The 19,675-nt window shown below is 45.2% G+C and overlaps 1 protein-coding gene across 3 annotated transcripts in view; it reads right to left on the reverse strand.

Moving 5' to 3' along the window:
• Lrig1 (leucine rich repeats and immunoglobulin like domains 1) overlaps positions 1–19,675 on the reverse strand; it is a 108,380-nt gene that overhangs the window by 43,172 nt on the left and 45,533 nt on the right. The gene's annotated exons all lie outside the window — the stretch shown is intronic.

Consider the following 19,675-nt stretch of genomic DNA (forward strand, 5'->3'; position numbering starts at 1 on the left):
AGGAAATGAGAATCAGAATAAGCAGGTCCCTTTCTTGCTTACTCCCTCCCTCTCTTCCCCTCCTGCTGGTGAATCACCAGTTCCCTAGGGAATTTTGGCAGATTCTCAGTCTGTCTGCAGATGACGTTCTGGATCTGTTTATTCAGGTGGAGATTGAATAAAAAAAACAAGAGCAGCCCAGTGGCCGGATAAACAGCCTCCGCTAGGCGGGGTCAACCCCTCAGAGGGCAGGACTGGGTTGTGTCCACCAATCAGCCAACCCCCTCACTTCCTTTGGGGTCACTGTCCCCTTGGGGTCTTCAACAGACAGTTCCCATTAACTTTGCAGATAAGACCTGATGCCCCATTCCCATGGGAGTGCATGGTCCCAGAGACCCTCTGCAGCAGATCCACTTGCTTCTCCTACCTGTCAGCTTATGCCTATTAAGCTGAAAGCCCCAGGTTTGAACTTTAAAAACCTAAGGATAATCAAGAGGCAGTGACCACTGATCTGTGAAGTCCACAGCAGCCCAGAGCATGAAGGACTGAAGGTCATCAGAATGCTTCTACATTTCATTTTAAAATGCACAATTAACAATAAAAACTCTCCTGAGGAAATAAATGCACACTGCTGAGTGAAAGAAGTCCACCTGACAAGATTACCTACTGTCTGATTCTAAATGCATGACATTCTGAGAAAGGTAAAACTTCAGGGATGGTAAAAAGATTAGTGGCTGTGGGGTAGGGGGAAGGAATTAGGTGGATGGGGGAACACCGGATTTTTAGGGCAGTGAACCTTATTTGTGATACTGCAGTGGTGGGTACACGTCATTATGTATTTTTCAGAGCCATAGCACATACAACAAGAGTGTGCCCTAATAGAAACTAGACACTTCAGTTAGGAGTAATGTGTCAGTATTGGTTCAGCAACTACAACCAGCATACTACACCAAAACAAAAAGTTAATAACAGAGAAAACAAACACTGGGGCAGAACAGAGAAGGCAAGAACAGGAGGGAATGTGGGAATGCTCTATACTTTCCACTCGATTTTTCCCATAGACCTGCAACTGTTGTAAAAGTATATACATTAAAAACAAAACTTCCTTAAGTGGTAAGCAGTCCTGAGGGAACATTTGTAGAATGAAAGCTGCACATAGGCTGGGATATTTAGCTTATCTTATTTACTGCTGTATCATTAACACCCAGGGGGAAAAAAGCTGAGACTATAAAAGGTGTTTGTTCAACCAGTATTTGTTGAGTAAACAAATGAACTACAACTCTAATTCAATCTCCTGAAGATTATACAGAATAAAACAAAGACCATCATTCTGTTAAAATTTTTTACAAAGACAAAAAGTAAAGGTATAACATAGGGATGCTAACAGACCTGTTTGAAAGAAAATGTTGGGGAGACATGGATCTTTGAGTTTACTTCTGCATTTCCCCACACACTGATATTCATTTATGAGCCTGGGATGGCAAGGTGAGACTCTTACTTGTCCAAGGCTGGCACTCTACCCTGGCCTCTGAATAGCTCTGTCAGAGCAGCTGTGAGAAGCAGTTCGGGCGCATCTGAGCTCCACCTGCACAGCTGTATCCCTACTTCTGGCCCGGGAGTTTCAGGAAGACAATGCTGACTGAAGACACCCTGCAAGCTGTGTCTGGCCTGCACTCCTAAGGACAAAGGTTGAGCCATCCCAACACTGGCAGGTAGGCACTTTTAAGAGCTTGAGCATCTCTTCCATGCCTGTAGAGAGGGAATCTGTCCTGGCATCTGGGCAAGACAAAGTGGTACCAAGTTGAGTCAGGAGAAAGTCAGGAACGAGACACACCAGAATTCCCATCCACATAAGGACACCTCTGGATGAGCAAAGTCAGAAGTATTTATCTTTCCTGGCCAGGGCTAACACAGTCATCTAACACTCTCTCTCTGCTTTATCTTCCCTTATATGAGTCAACACATAGCTCCTTTTCCTTTTGTTTCCCTTTCTCTGACAACTTGCTACCCCATATGACCTAGCACACTAGTGGTGATGCTCTCTGCCACACAGACACCTCTCCACAAGACCTCAGTGCAGGCTCTAGCCAGCAAATAGGCAAAGCACCAGGCTGCCAAACTGCAGGTTGTTGAACCACCAACCCCGGCACAACCAGGAAGCTGGAGGTGCTGAACAGCTGGCCTGGACTTCCTGACTTCTCACTAATAACAAGTTTAAGATCACTTTCCTTTCAACTTTGCAAGTCCTGGGCCGGGGCCTCTTCAGCTCTGTCAAAGGAAAGAGGAAAGAAAACTCTGACACAGAACAACAAGAGGGTGGCACAGATTCATCCAGACTCCAAGTGCTGAGCTACTCTCTCTGTTCAAGAAAAGTGGACACGGAAGGAGATGGGGGTAACCAAGAATAAGGTGGGGAGAGGACCCCCTAAGGCCAGCAACAACCAAGAAGCTGCAGCAAGTGGTTTTCCACCAGTGAAGGCTCTACTCCAACAAGGGTTAGATGAGGAAGATCCCAAGCCTGAAGTGTGCAAGCTGGAGCTACTGCACTTCACTTGGCAGGAACCTCCTCCCTCCAAAGTCCACATATGGGGGCAGGGGAAGATCAGAAAAGTCCAAGTTCAGTGGGCTCTGTCACTAGCTCTTGTGGGCTGTCTGCCTGGTGACTTCACCAACTAGGACCTGGATAAATGGAACCATGGATGAGGCACAACAGGGTGACCTCATTCTACATTTCCAAACAGAACGCAGTCTCTTTCTCAAGGATCACCCTTCCATTTCACCGTCGGGCATCGATATACCCAATCAAATGTCCACACCACCATGCTAAATCAAAAGGCAAGTTACAGAGCAAATCAATGTGCATGACTGCCACTTTAAAAGTGCTAGGTAGAAAAAGGCAGGAAATACTGTGTTGCTCTCGGACAGAGTGTGGTGACAATGGAATTTCCCTCTCTATTTTGCACAGAATTTCAATGTGCTTCTCAATATTATGTAAATAAATTTTTATGTTTACAGAGCAGCTGATGTGAATTTAGACACTGAACCATGGACCTCATTCGTAAGTGTTAAGAACAGCCTGGTCTGTGAGTTGAGAAGTCCCTGCGCCCAGCCTCAACAGCACTACCATCATGTATCAACAAGGATTCTTCATGCAGATGTAGTGCTGGATTCCAGAGTCTCCTCTGGGCCCCCCAACCCCCACCATCTCATGGCACATGAGTCTGCTCCAGGTGGTGACAACTTCAAAGAGCCTTTGTGCTGGAGCCTGGGATGGAGCCCCAGGGCATCTGCAGCTGCCAGGAAATGGTTCTAATGCCAGAGTAACTGTGCAGGGCAGGGGAACCTCCCAGGCGGTTTCCCCTTGCCATTTGGCCACAAAGGGCGCCCTGCACCTTCTTTGTCAGCAGAAAGCACAGAGGGGAGCAATGGCCTTCTCACAAGCCCCCCATTTCACTGGGCTTACACAGTCAGGCTCTGCTCCCTGTTCTGCACAGGGGGATACTGAGGGAGGCACAGGAAGCTAGCTTAGTTGCTTAAGTTTGCTAAGTAGGCAGTAGTGAGGCTGGGAAAACAGCCCAAACATAAAGCCACATCCCACACTCCTACTGGGGATGTGGAACTGCCTCATAATGGAGGTGGGCAGGACCCCTGGGGAGAATAGCTTCTCTGGACAGAACCCCAAACCTCCTACCTCTTCTAGGCCCAGGGAGAAGCATCCCTTCTAGTGGCTGAACCATGTGACTAGAACAGATTCTGCACAAGCCACTGCACACCTCCTAACCCATTTGACTGGGCCCCCAACCCCTATCTACACACTCACATGGGGTCCTCCAGGCAGTCAGCCCCTAGTTTGACAACCCACACTTGCTGCATGGCCTGGGCAGACCTCAACTGTTCATACTGAAGATGTCTGAGATCTTCAGCATCCTCATCCCTCAACAGGTGAGGAGAGATGCTCCTAATTTCCCCAGGCAACGAGTACGACAGTACAGAACCAGGCATTCTCCAGCAAGAATAAACATGCCCACCCTCTGGTCATTACCATGCCAGACAAGGCATTTCCTGACCAAGACTCAGATGAGACCCTGGTCGGGTTCACCCAGCTAACCTGGATACAAGCCCAGGTGTCCTGACTCCTGGTTGTGCCGTCCTGTGGGTCAACAGACGCACATGAAGCTGGACTGACAGCCGTGACTAAGAGAACTGAGAGGGGAATGAGGTGCTAGGGTGTCCCTGAAATTCTCTCAGGGGCTATAGAAAGGCCACTGATTGCTGTCTGCCCTGGCACATTCCCCGAGATCCATATGCCAGCTTCTAGACAGCTCTGCACTTTCAGGCAGAGAAGGAAGCTGTTTTAGCACTGGGTGCAGCTGCCAAGGCAAAGTCCTCCTACCCCTGGGGAGTGATACCACTGACATGCCTTTAAAAATAAAACCAAGCCTGTTTCCTGCTCCATCTGGAAGACTTCTGATCTCCCGCTCATATGATTTAGGGTATCTCTTACCATGCAATTTCCCAAGCCTTTCAGTATATGATCCAACTGCACTTGAAGAGTTAAGGATGTATATGGGGGGATTAAGAAGCTAGCCCTTTAATGTAGCCTTTCTGATCCACCCCACAGATGATAACATGGTCACCACATCAAAGTGGCACCACAGCCAGCACTACTGCTCTACACCCCAAAGACACCCATCTCCACATCTAGTCTGATCCTCATTCCTACAAGAGCCAACACTTGCTTTGTGTTTCTTGGAACCACATGCTTTAAAAACATGTCATTATGGCCTTAAATACAAAAGGTAAAACTGCAAAACTTCTAAGAAAACACAGAGGAGAAAATCTTTCAGGTCTGCAAAGAGGCAAAGTTCTTAGACCTGACCCTATAAGCACAATCCATAAAATGAAAAATTAACACATTAGACTTTATTCCCAAATTTAAAATGTTTAGCTGTAATCCTAGATACTCAAGAGGCAGAGGATTGGGGTTCCAAGCCAGCTTAGGCAAATAGTTCTTGAGATCCTATCTCCAAAAAATCCATTACAAAAAAGGGCTGGTGGAGTGAGTCAAGGTATAGTTCAAACCCCAGAACTACAAAAAATAAAATAAAATAATAAAATGTTTATATTATGATCAACCCTGTTAAATGAAATTACAAGATACAGACTGGGAGAAAACATTTTCAAACCACATATCCAGTAATGAACTACTATCTAGGCTATAAAAAGCACTCACAGAACTCAAACAGCAAAAAATAAAGTAAAATAAAATAATCCAGTTAGAAAAACGGCAAAAGGCATGAACAGGCATTTCACCAAAAAGAACCTATGGATGGCATATAAGACATAAGAAATCACTGGCCTCAGAGAGACAATTACAGACCCATCAGAATGTCAACTACAGACCCATCAGAATGTCTAAATTCAAAAACAAAATGCACCACCAAATGCTGTATTGTTCATACATTGCTGGTAGGGATGTATAATTGTACAGCCATTCTGGAAGACTCGGCAATTTCTTTTAAACCTAAACATTCAATTACCATGCAACCTGTTGACTACGCTAGAGAAATGAAAATTTATGTTCACACAAAAACCTGTACATGGATGCTTATAGCAGCTTTCTTCATTAATAACCAAAAAGTGGAAACACACCAGATGTCCTTCAATGGGAAAATGGTTAAACAAACCCTGGTACATCTACCTCATGGAATATGACCCCAGAATAAAAAGGAATGAACTATCAATACACATACCACCCACATGAGCCTCCACAGAATTATCCTGAGTGGAAAAAGCCAATCCTTAAAGATTATACATACCATATGATTCCATTTACATAACACTTTCAAAATGAAAAAAAATGTATAAATTTAGAGGATGGATTCAGAGGTCATCAAGGGTATAGAGGGTATGACAACCTGAGGGACCTTGGTAGTGATGGAAAAATTCTGTCTTGACTATCAATGTCAATATCCTGGTTATGAAAGTCACCACTGGGGAAACTGGGTGAAGGGCATGTAGGGGATCTCTCTTATTATTTTTCATAGCTGCCTGCCGATCAACAATTGTCCCAAAGTAACAAAGTTTAATTAGAACAACAAAAACAAAATGCTGTGACAGTCACTGGCATCAGAGAGAAAGCCTGGTGCTCAGCCTGCAAACAGATGTGTTCCTGCTACTTCATTTCATTTCCAGCTTTTATGTCAAGCCAGCAGAAACTTACCTGGAGTGTTTTGGTTCCAGAGCCAACTATCCAGCACCAATGGGCTCTGTGAGACTTCTGAAGCCTAGAGACATGTGTGAATGTTTAATTACTTTTCATTATTTAGGAGAAGGCTGAAAGAGAGGTCTGGGCTCTCAAAGATAAAAGCCTAAGTGATAAATAAAGCTTAAGACAGTGGTATGGCCCTTTCCTGGCATTAGGTCTGTCATGTAGTCCTGGGTCCTCTCCCAGCACCTTGCCAAGGAGGACAGCTTGCTGGATGTCCATATCCAAAAACTGAGAGTCACTGGATGCCAGACGTCAGATTCCCAAAGTGTCATTCCTGTGATACTAGTCTTGGGGGTATTCCATGAAAAGGGTTCAGAGCATAATCAAGTTTGGGAACAGGTACTTATATTCCACACCCCCCTCCCCCCCGCAGACTTCCATGGCAGGTCGGCAGAGAAAGGTGCTAATGAGCACTCCAACAAAGACACATTTCATTCTGCTTGATTGTACAATGCTAAGCTTATATGACCACAAGACCCTTTTTTCAAGAACCAACTGTTAACATCCTACAGAAAGGGTATACCAGGTGGCTCATTATTTATGGGAAACATCATGCTTTGCCCCCTCATTAGAGGTCTCATGGCAGCCAAAAACGCACACACAACACAGAGCCCAAGGAGTCTGGTGGCAGCTTGCAATAAGCCTGCATGGTGACAAGTCTACACTGAGGCTGTGGATGGAAAACAGCTCTGGACCATGGTAACAAAGTGTGACACTGGAGGACATACATTTAGAGAAAGGAAACAGCACTCCTCCCTGACAGGGGTCTAAGGAGCTGAGTCTATCAGCCTAAAGAAAATGAATACATAACAGTGCAGTAATGAAAGAACCAGAAGAGCTGCTCTGTTCCTTGGAGACCAAAATGAACACTGGAGCATTAAAAGTTCTGATGTGTCCTGTAGCAAAGAGAGATGCTTGCCTTAACTCTGGCTTTTCTGAACTTATCAAATGCGTAACATTCTCTTTGGCATCTGCTGTCAAAACCAAATGCCCCATTTTTCCTTAACATGGGTGAGAGAAAGATGGCGTCTTCAGCATGGGCTAGATGCCTGGAGGTATGTGCAGCAACTCTTCATCTCCATTTTGGAGAAAACTTGTGCCCAAACCATTTGCTGGTACTGGAACAGGTGAGCAGAGCCTTCTTGGACACACCTGTCAGGGGATCGGCATTTTTTATGTCTCTCTCTTGGCTAAGGAAAGCCATGGCCTCCAGGACTCTCCAACAGACCATTCTGATCTGCCCCAAGCTCATCCCTTCACTATGATTAAAAAAAAAATGTTTAAAACTACCCAATATCTACCCCATACTCCCCAATCACTTATTTTTGAGGTTATACATTCATTTATCCTTCATTTATTCTTTCCTTCACACATGCTGGGGTACCATTAGGGGCACCTCTGTAAGAAAAGAATACATGTGGCTGCATCGAATACTTGCAGCAGAGTATCCCCGAGCTTCATGGGGCAGCAAATGTGCAGTGGGAAGGAATGGGATCCTACAAGGCCTTCGGGGAAGGGAGGGGAGAGGAACAGACATGTAGGGGTCAAGACCCTGACAGCCCCTTCAGAGACAAGTTACATGTCTCCTATGGCTGTGGACCAGAAGGGCTGGCTAGGATGCTAATCCTTAGCTTCATTCCAAGACTTCTCAATGCAGAGCACACAGCTCAGCTGGTCCCTCCACAGAAGTCACAAGCAGGGATCCTCTTGGCATGGACCTAGGATCCAACAACTACTGGGCTACCCACAATCCAGTTATCAACTAGAGATGATCCCAGATATAGGGGAAGGGAAGCAGCCATGGGTATTCTTAGCCCTGGTTGAGAGCACTACTGACAAGAACCAGCCCTTTTCCTTCAAGTTGAGCTAACAGAAGCCCAAAGAGGAGACAGGTTTGAAAAGAATCCTATAACAGGGTCACTGGTGGTCAGGACTAGAGGCCAGCAGTCTGATACCTGTTCCTGTCTACACACTACCAGTGTTAACAAGGGGACAGAGGCCATGTGCATTTACGGAAAGGATCCTCCTCTTTGTTCCCTGGGCATCCAGCAGCTCACCTCACCTACCCTGACCTGCATTCTTAAGGTCAAGAAGTTAGAGATGTGCCTTGTCAAGTCCAGATCAGAGGACTAGGAGGAAGCTTCTACCTGAAGTCACTCCAGACACACCAATATCCAGCTCAACATGAGCAAAGAATGGATCCACATTCTCTACTATAATGCCCAAAAAGGAAACAGCCCTGGGAGAAGCACCATGGGCCTTACCTAAGTGCCAATTCCGCAAGCCTGTTGGCTTTCCCTTCCCAAAGGAACCTGGTGAGGCCACAGAGGCAGGGTTAGGATGAGCCCTGTCCTGTCCTGTCCAAGATGCTGGACTGATGTCCACAATGCACAGCAACACCTCGTGCTTTGTACGCATTTCCTCAGACAAGGTACGGAACCTCTTAGGAACTTAAGCTCTTTTCCAGGGAGCATGGGAAGTGAAGGAAGGTGTTAGATGCCTAGTTGGAATCATGAAGGTGCTAGACAGTCACCAGATCACAGCCTGTGCTAACACAATAGAGAACCGGGAGAGGGAGGTCAGGGCCAGCCAGGCCTCCAAAGAAACCCGCTGGCAAAAGAGTTTGTCAAGACTGTTGGTGAGATCATGGACGGGGGGCGCCGAGCCTCGCCTCCTGAAGAGGCCAGTACTCTTTCTATATCAAAGCAGAAAAACTTCACTGTGCATGCTAATAGCCATTATCTTTCCACTTATAAAAATATTCTTTATTTGGAGAAATAGTCATACTAAAAAGTCCAAGGATAATTTTTCAGTCATTTCCAAAATTATAGTTACTCTTTGTGACTTCACTAATTAACCAGTTTCAAATAAAACCCTCACAGAATCTGCCTCAATCCCTACAAATTATACTGCTGCATTACAAGACAGCTTCAGGGGAGGGGAGGGCTTTCATTTTCTGTATCATCTACTACCAAATTTTTTAAGAGGCACCAAATCATTTGGAATAAAGGGAAAAAAATATTTGAAGAGCATGAAATACAGATTTTTACCTGGTGCTTTGCTATAAAGAGTTTTTCACCATCATAATGGGGCTTGTCTGACTCACAAGATGACGTACACCATCATCTTGGGTGGGCTTTCAGGAGACAGAAATGACCCAGATTACGGGCAAATCCCAGGCTGATTCTGTGATCACCAAAAGAGGGGGTCAGGTCTAATCAAACCAAACACCCTACCCCAACACCACAAAAGCAATTTCATAGTCATTTTAAGTAGCAAAACTGTACAATAACTTCACCAAAAAATGGTGAAAGATGTATCTAAAAACTACTGGGGACCCCCAAAATTAAAAGTGGTAGATTGAAGGTCAGCCTTCTACACCTGTTGAGAAAGAGAAAAAAGAAAATGATAGGTGTGAGAGGGAATAAGAGAAAGAGTGGAATAATACTTTTCACCTGAAATTACCCAGATGGTGGCTTATTAAAACTGCTGGCTGCAGACTGAAATGACCTGGAGAACTTTGAATGACAACAAAAATACTAAAAACTCCAATGCCCAGGCCCAACACTGCTCCTTGCCCCCTTTTGATTTAACCGTCCCATGATATAGCTTGGCATCTAGTTTTTTAAAACTTCTCAGGTTCCTCTATTGTACAGCTCAAGCTGAGAGCCAATGCTTGCACACTTAGCTAGTTTTACTGAGCTTGTCCCAGGTAAAGAAGCAGGCAATGAGAAAAGAAGTGGAAATCAACTCTGCTGTTGTAAACAGCAGCTCCTATAAGAAGAATGAAGACACCCTAAAGCTAAGAACTTCACACACACACACACAACTTCCTGTGAACTTCACCTGGCTTATAACAGAGTAAGCCACAGGGCAATCTGCAAGTAAGACCCATTTTAAGGGCATGTAGATTCTACCCCTATCTTGACAACAGGTCTCTGGGCTCTGGTTATAGAACACCATAACCTTTCAGGGCAGAGCAGCAAAAAGAGGGCCCACTTCACCCCAAAACCCAAAGCACTCACTGCAGTTGCCAGCAGCACCAGAGTATCTCACATCTGGTGCACCCTCCCTACCTCCCAGACACTATACTCAGGACACATGTTGTTTAAGCCTAATAACCACTTTTACCTGTGATATCGTTGTACAACACCAAATCACTCTCCCTGCCCGCACTGGCTCAGCAAGGGTGATGGAGGCAGGCCAGAACTCAGCCCCCAGCCACAAGATGCAAGCCCTCTTTTCAACATGGTGCCACACCGCCCCCTTTCTGTGAAGTGATAGGATGTAAGAGTTGGCATAAGGTGAAGGTTACCCACCTTCATCCTAGAGCCATATAGGGAAGGAGCCCTGGTCTCTACAAACTAACAAACAATAAAATGCTTCTAAGTCCCCAAAAGACTCTGCACCTATGCAATGAAGCTGCAAGTGGCCCTGGAGAGGACAACCTGAGCACCACAGCACTGCAGCCTGTATACCACACACTTTCTTCTCCCAGTTGGAGAAGTAGGGAAGAGAAAACCACAAATTGGCACCTCTGCTTCAGCTGTTTGGGCTTGAAAAGCATCCAGCAAGTGAGGAAACTACATGGGAATCTGCCCTGAAGTGATGTCTTCGAGGGCAGATAGCCACTATGTGCAAAGCTGCTGACACAGTGGCACAAGAAGTTCGGTCTCAGCTGAGGCCTGACCACAACATTGCTTTTCCTCACTGTGCACTTAACAGATGGCTGATCACAACCCAGCAGTAACAACCATTATGTGTGATCAAGGTTGAGAGGTGAGCTGATGGACCTAAACTACAGGGATATGGGACACTTCCTGTTGCTTTACATAAGGCAGTAAGACTCATACCAAGCACTGCCCAAAGTGAGCTCACCTGAGGCCTAAAAGAGCCTCGTAAAGCAAGGACACTTGGGGAGATGCCTACTGCCTTTCCTCGGCATGAGCTTCTCACCCTGGACCCTAAAGCCACTTCAAAACACTGAAGCCACAAACTCAAGGCATGCCACATCTAATACAATTTAATATATCAGCACTGGACACAACAAGATCCTCCCAGGCTTCCAGAGCACATCATTCTAAGGGCAAAGTCAGAAATGAGATCAGGATACATCTTAGCTCTCTGTAATCTCAGCGAAATCACTTGCCTTCTCTGAGCTTTAAGCTTCTTAAAGCACTGCTGACACAATACTATGAGGAGGCCTGGGAAGGCACATGGAGCAATGCCTGCCAATGTCAGTGGACAACATCTGCTGACTGTTGCTATTTTTGCATTTCAAAAGGCTGAACGATATGAGACTGCCAACATTTGACATTTTTGCACTACAAAAAATGGTCATTTCATGACTTAATGTACTAAGTATACTATCCTAATAAACCCCTGTCTCTGCACCAACAAGGTCAATCCACATTCACTGCCCAACAATGACAGTCCTTATGAAAGAAAGGCCCAGTATAAACACAAACACATTTCTTCCACTTGGGCAGTAAAAGCTGAAAATGGCTCCCAGGTGTGAGCAGACACAATAGCTCCGCCTTCCCTGCAAGGTCATCATGCAGGTCAAAGTCAAGCGAGCCATTTTCGGATTAGGTGCATATGCACATGAGGCATCCCCAGTGGTAACTGGATTACAGAAGCCACCTGCAGGAAGTGAGGAGGGGGAGGAGGGGGAGGAGGAGGAGGAAATGGTCCCAGTTGGAATGAGACTGTTGATATGGGCAGGGGCCAGCCCCTTTCACACGGGTGATTGTGCAACCACAGAGCAGCTCTGCTTGCAGCTCCATTTCTCCAGGAGCCCTGGAGAGTTTTCAGCACCCACTGCTGGAAGGAGCAGCACTTCCCTCAAGTCCAGCCAGGCTCCTTCAGCAGCAGGACCAACCCATATTCCCACCCATCTTGCACTATACTTAAAGGTTACATGGTCATCATGAGCGAGTGAGACAGACACTAAAGACCCAACAAAAACCAACTCTCAACAGAATTTAAGCTACTGAGTTCCCAAAAGGGGCGGGGATCTCCATGACCAAGTTCGTTTTCCATGGGCTGTCCCCTTCCTCAGCTCCCCCAGCCCTGCAGCTGGTGTTCCCTTCACTTTCTCAGCAAATAACTTGCAGATGTACCTCTCATCTGGCTGGCTCACCACCCCCACTGTGGGGGGAGGGGGAAATGACAAGTCATGACTGTGTGTAATTTGGCAAGCTCTGGAAGAGGCCTCAGCAGCTCCTTTCCCAGCCCCAGCAAAAAGGCTTGCTTCGACTGGGGGCAAAAGGACGTCTGTACTACAGATCCCTGGGAAGTTTCCGGGACGGAGAACTGCTTTCTTTGCAAATTGGGTGTTTAATTTTCTATTTTGAGGCTCACTGGTGATATCCAGCATTGGACTGGGCTGCAGTTCTAAAAACCACGGGTCCTGCTCTGCCTTCCAACAGAAGCTTGCTGGCTTTCATAACAGCCTGCCTGTTGACAAAGAAAAGAGGAGGGGAGGGCAAACTGGCCCCAAAATGGAACCGGCCATGTCCTTTCAGTGCTCCCCTGAACACTCCAAGTTCTCAATGTGCTGCTGAGCATTTAGGGTGTCCCACTTAATGCCTGTAAATTACGCCTACTTGAAAAAGGGAGAGGAAATCCATGGAAAAAGGAGCCTCAGCTACAATGTCACTCTATCCGGGAACCTTCCCTGTCACACACCCACCAACAACTTGGGAGTAAAGGGTCCCTGAGACAATGCCACTGCTTGTATGGCAACAGTGTGTTCCTCCATCTTTCTCTGCAGTTAGATGAAGTTTGAGTGCAGGAACTCAGCCTGGAGACCACACCTGTTTGTTCCTACTGGGCTTCACGTGGGACCCAGCTGGCAGCCTAGAAGCTCTAGCCTGACAGGTAGAATCTGCACCTGCATCACGAATGAGCCCAAGTTTCTCTGCTTTCCTTTCATCTCTTTTGCCTACTGCCCACCAGGTCTAACGCCTCCTCGTGTCAGAAGGCTGGGAAAATGGGAAGAGAGTAATCAGGTCACACACAATGTGGGGCTGGGAAGAGGCAACAAGACAGAGGGAACTCCTTGATTTTGATTGTCCCATTACACAAGCAGGAATTGCATGCCTCACCAACCCACCTCACCTACACTCCTTTTTGCTTCTATCTGGAACAAAGAGGTGCCCTTCAAAACTTAGACAAGGCCAAAGCCCTATCAGATACTGGTGAATGATAATCAGCAGGAAGGTACGTGGTGTTAAAACTGACTCCTGTCCTGAAATGAAGTCTGTAAGTGAGCCTGGAGCCACCAGTGCCCAGGCTTTGAGATAACAACAGGTCTTTTGCCAGGTCAGGCTGCTGTGAATACTCCCTGCCTCTGTAGTAACTGGGGAAAGTCAGCTGGTCACCAATCAACAGCAAAGTTAGCAGAAACAAACAATAGCTGTAGGCCTCAAACTATGATCCACAGCCAGGTATGTTCTGCCTGAGGAACTTGTACTCAGTGTCCCCTACCCCAGAACTCTCCTTAGAAGTGACTGCTTCACCAGAGCTTTGCAGTCCCACTGTCTTAAGACAGATGCCTGTCAGCACACAAGTGACATTAGGAATTGTCTCAGTAACTTACTGTCTCCCAAAGCCCAGGTGACTAGATAAGCACACACAAGCTTTAGGGCTTTCTTCCCCAGCCCATACAAGCCTAGCTAGTGGTTTACCTAGACAGGTTTCCAGACCAGAGGAAGCAATGTCACCTGGGAACCTGTGAGCAGACAATTCTCTTGTCCACCCAGACCCCACTGAGTCAGAATGGGTGGACCAGTCATCTGTCTCAACAGGCCCTCAGGTGATTCTGACCAATGCTCAGGTCTGAGAACCACTGGTCTACAGGTGAGGGGGGAAAGCCGCCATCTCCCCGGGGAATGGGGAAAAGGGTTTATCCAGTTTGACTTTTAATGTGGGAACCAAAAGCACTGTAGGCTGCTCAAGGAACAAAAGAAATTTACTTAGACTTAGCCTTCTGAAATAAAATTTTGTTCATGGTTTCTTACTAAGGTGGATGGAGTCAGTGTCAACTCCACAGTTTGATGACACTGTGTTTTGTTGCCAGAGCAAAGAAAATGCCAATGGCCTGGGTAAACTGTCAGTTTTTTACACTGACATCCAAAAGAACTGGCCTATCTTCAAAAGTAAGGCTAAATCCAGCTCCCATGTTGGGGAAGACTCCAAAGTGACATGGGGATAGAGCTATTCCTTATTTTTCTAACACATTTGATTAGCCCTCTCTTAACCTGATAGTTGGAGGTGGCCCAGCAAGAAGGAACATACACTTTATTTTGAGAACAGCTACCTCCATCTCACCTGTGTACATACCCACAAACCCACAGGTTCTACTATACACCAAGGCTTTTACCATGTGAGATTACCACTCAAATTTTAAACGCAATTATTATTTTGTACTTCCAGAGATAAACAAACACCATGTGCAAGAATTCACATGAATTCTTTACTATACCTGCAAATGCTGATCTTCTTTCAGGGAATGCCATATGCAGGAAGCTGGGAGGACAGCTAAGTGAAGAGAAAGGCAACAGGCCTCATTTAATTTCACTCCAGCCCTCACACATGCACACATGTGCACACACAGTTCTAAGAATGCCAGCAACCACTGCATAGTACAGTTTCACCTGTGCTTCAGCGCCTAATTACTAACGGCCTTAACTCAGGTCCTGAAGTCGAGCCTAATTTTCCAAAGTTGAATTCTAGCTTGCTTTCTCCACTGATTCCAGAGCGGGCCCTCTGAGAGATTCTAATTATTCTCCTCTGCTCTGAGCAGCAGCAGATCATGGCTGCCTCCCCGCTAAGACTTGCTCTTTAATTATGCTTCTATGTGAATTGATCCTTGAGCCGGTAAAGAAGACTGACTTTATCCCTCTTTTTTCTAGAGGGTTTGCTACAAGAGTTAAGTGTTCCTATTGATTGAACTTCACCAGTGGATCCAGTCAAGAAAAGAGCTCAGGCTGTTGCTACCTCTGATCCCTCAAACTCCAGGTTTCCCTCACTCCCCATGGGGTCACAGACAGGATGCCATGTTTTAGTCTCTGCAAGTCCAATAAAGGGATGTTAAATATTCCATCAGTTTTTCTTTAACTAAGAAGTCATAGCAAAATAGAGTTAGTAGTTAGAACCATTTCAGATATTTTTATTTAAATTATTTATATTCTAAGTCTTCCACATACATTTGTTAACAGGAAAGAAAAGGTTTTCCTCAAAAATAAATAATAGGGCTGGGGGCATGGGTCAAGTGGTGAAGTACTTTCCTAGCAAGGACAACACTCTGAATTCAAACTTATCTACTGCTAAGGTTTCCACTATAGATACAATAAAAAAGTGTCCTTTCTGTCTGTCTGATTGTGGCAGCTAAGACTGAGCAGAGGAATACATGGGGTGGGGGGAAACAGAAACAGTTCTACCAAAAATAAGTAAGTTTTCAGACAAGTGGTTGCCATGAGCTGGAGTGAGGGAATGAGGGGGAGATGCTTAGGGAGATGAAGTTTCTTTTGGGGGTGATGAAAATGTGGAATTGGTGGTAGTTGTTCAACAGTGAGACAGTACTAAAGCAGCTGAACTGTATACTTTAAAATGGTGAGTTTGTATTATGTTTATCTCAATAAAAAACTGTTCTCAAGTGATTTTTTTCTCAAAATTCAAAGTATTTCAATGTGTTTTCAAATACAACATTAGTTTAAGGAAATGTAACAGCAATATGATATGACAAACTCACAAGTTAATTATGTGCAAGTAATTTTTGCTTAGATCTCCCACCTGGTGAAGGGATACGGTCAGAATGTTCCATACCTGGATAGGCAAGGCAGGCCCAGGGAGGGCCACGTGGAAGTACATATGGCCTCTCTACACAGGAGACAAGAGCCAAGGCTGACTTTATGGCAAGCTTTACTCCTAGGACTGAGCAAAATTCAACCATTTTCACTGCAACCAATCTTCTCAATGATACAAGTGCAGCAACACCACAGAAAAAGTGGAAATTTTTCTTCAACAGAAATGACACTTATTCATAAGACAAAATTACTGTTGCCGTGGGAATCGTAACTTGAGCTTCCTAGACTTCAAATTTTTTGTAAAAATCTGACAGTTTCTGTTCCCACTTAACAAAAGTCTGTTTCTTTTTCTGAGAACTATTTTTTATGAAATTAGTTGCCTCACTCCAACCCAATCCTATTAAAAACTTCCCTGGAGTTTTATGCTTTCTGTTACTAAGGACAAATGGCTTCAGCACTATCCTCAGAATGCGATACAAACAAATCTGTTCCCTGACAAATACTTTAATTTGATTAGATCCCTTTCACCAGACAGTATTAACCAATTGAAATTGTGCTACATGACTCCAGTTCCCAAAACTCTGAACTCCCTTCTGAAGCCTCCATATTAAAATCAGGCACAACAAACCCTCTTCCCACAAGGCCCTTGCAAGCATGACACCCAGCAAAGAAGGGAGCTGGTGTCTGAGAACTCAGCAATCTCCTGTGTGAGCAAGGATGAAAAGCTCATGTCAGGGCTACAGTCCACAGTTGCAGGTGTTAAAATTAAAGTCATGAACCTGCTACTTCTGTCAAAAGGTCTAAAGCACCAACAGTGATTATCAGACAAAGGGGTAAATGTGTCTTTTGTGACATTATCATTCCCTTCAAGATTTTGAGTCACAGGACAAATATGAAAACACTGAGGATATTTTTATCATCTCTTCCAACGCCCACATCCAATAAATTTTTTTAAAAAACCAACTTGTTCCAGATTATATCTGCATCACAGAGAAGGATATATATCAGGTCCCCACATTTCCCTGATGCAGCTGCCTAGAAACATTCCAATAAAGTTGTCCCAGATCCTCTAACTCACATGGTCCCAGCAGATATCTACTCTATTCCCTGTGGACACACTGACTACTTTTTTGATCCTCTACCTACTGAAAAAGGAGGAATAAGAGTACAGAAATTAAGGACTCTAAGTGTCTATTAACTATCATATTTACAGACAATATGTTAGGGCTTCCATATCACCTTGTGATAGTCCCTGGGCCACAAATGCACTAAGGGCAGAAAAGGTTCCTACTAAATATATGCAGAACATTTGATACCTTTTCATTCTGAATAGCAACAGACACATCAGGAAAACAAAATTTTCAAGCCCTGAGTGACTGGAATCACCACGTGGATGAAGATGCTACGGCCTCTTCCACCACCTTCCGTCAGGCTGGAAAAGGTGGTCCTTTGGCTCGTCCACTGGCTGCTCTGTTACACTGTCTCCCACGTTCTTTGCATAATCCACATGGGAGATACGGAAAGGCATGCAGGATGGAAGCAAAATTGTCTGTAATCCTCTTCCCCAGACATCCACTGCTACCTAACTTTTCACAGGCACTAAACTCAGGCATCCAGCCTAAGAACAGGGAGCACAGGTATCTTAGAGAAGACGAAGAGAAAGACCCTTCAGTCTCTGTAGTTTCAGAGAAATCACTGGCCAAGTCAGATGGAGACCAGCTTCAAGCCAAAGAGGTGATGGCTGCCAACACTAACCTGCATTTTCCAAACTGAATCAAAACAAGAATAATTTTTTTCTTTCTTTTTTGCATTTGCTTTACATATTTCAGTGCTGTCTCATGTTTCTAATGGAATAGCAGGAACAAGGCCAAAAAGCCCCACTGCTCCTGGCACTGGGGCCAAGGAGCAGAAATGTATTTTTAGTCAGTAAAGCAAGGTGAGATTCAAAGTACCACAGGCCCAGGGACACATCAGGGGCTTCCTGCCTCTGAGATAGGGTGGCTCACAGTCAACCTGCCATGCTCCTGAAGTGAGTGAAGGGGGCAGACAGAGAAGCCAGGAAGGGGTATCTGCATCCAGTTTCAGTTCCACCTCTCTATCTTGCAACTTAAAAGACCGTCAGGGAGCCACAACTTCTAGGGCACTACAAAGAAATTCTCTCTGGCCCTGGCTTCCTCACCAAATGAAGAACAAAAGGAGTAAAACCAGCACTGCTCACACTTTAACAAGCGGGCTTGTCAACTGCAGCTTCTGATGGATTTGGCTTGAGATTATGCATTTCTAGTATGTACAGAACTGACAGGACACTGCTACCTGAGCTTCCAGCAGTCAGAAGTTATGAGCATCTTCAAGTGTTGTGCTTTATCATATCCCTAATTAGCCTCACATAAGGCTAACTTATTTAATTTAGCCAATAATTAAACACCTTCCAGATGCTGTGTTCAGGCCAAGTGGGTATGAAAAGAAAGCCAGACCTTTGCTTATCTATCAAGGGCCACAGAATTCATGCCCACACTTCACAGAAACAAGGATGGACTCACAAATCCTGTGGTCCTAAAGGTGACAGCTCAGCAAAGCTCAAGAAACTGACAGCTCACCACAAGTCAGAAGCAGCAGCCATGCATCATAAACTTCCTAGGTGTCCCACGTGACAACAAGCACTTCATGTCCATTCTACTGCCCTCTAGCCCTGGCCTCCCCATGCATAAAATGGGTCAGAAGCACTTTTTGTAAATGAGAAAATGAGGTTCAGAGAGAGTAAGTCATCTATCCAGGACATGGACAGTGAGCCAAAATTCTACTCCAGATTCTCCAGCAGTGCTATGCCACCAGGCCTGGTCAAGGGTTATGCTCAAGAGGACTTCTGACAAGTACACAACACCCCCTGAATACAGGGCCTGTGAACAGCCAAACTCATGTCTGCAAGCTTCACCAGCAACCTAATTAGCAATACTTTCTGCCAAATCCCTCTGCTCAACCTGCCGAGCCCTAGTGGTGACAAAAAAGGTATACATAGTTGAGCAAATGAATTCTAAAACCACCAAAATCAAAATAAAGTAAAAACATGCGGGAATGGAGTGAAGACAGGAAATTCAGTGTGCAGCGGGAGGTGCTGTACTGGAGATGCTGCCAATAAAACATTGTAGAGAGTACTCTTGACTCATGGCTGGTGCGTCTACAAAGAGCTCTGGATGAGCCTAAAACCAGCACTCACCTTCATCTGACAACCACCACAGGAAGGGAGCAAGGCCAGCACTTAATCTCTAGGAAAGGCTAGAGCAGCTCAGAGGGGATTATACCCCTGAAGCTTCCACCCTTTCTTTTTCAGTTACTACTCTATATCCCCTTTTTCATTTCCAGTGTTTTCTCTACAGTAATACATAGGTTTGTTTCATCAAACACTTGACCATGACAACTAATTCCTCACTTTTACGTTGATTTCAGAGGTTTGGGGGCACTTAGTTTTTTTAGTCATAAAAGTGAAAATTAAAAGTAATATGACTACATTGCCAAGTTTTCTGGCCCAAAGATGAACTTGCCATCTTTTAATTCTCACAGCTACCCTTAATTTCAATTTATTCACCTAAGTTGAAGCTTAACCACTAAGAACAAG

The sequence above is a fragment of the Castor canadensis genome, chromosome 10, assembly GCF_047511655.1.
Source record: "Castor canadensis chromosome 10, mCasCan1.hap1v2, whole genome shotgun sequence".
In the NCBI taxonomy this organism is placed as follows: domain Eukaryota; kingdom Metazoa; phylum Chordata; class Mammalia; order Rodentia; family Castoridae; genus Castor; species Castor canadensis.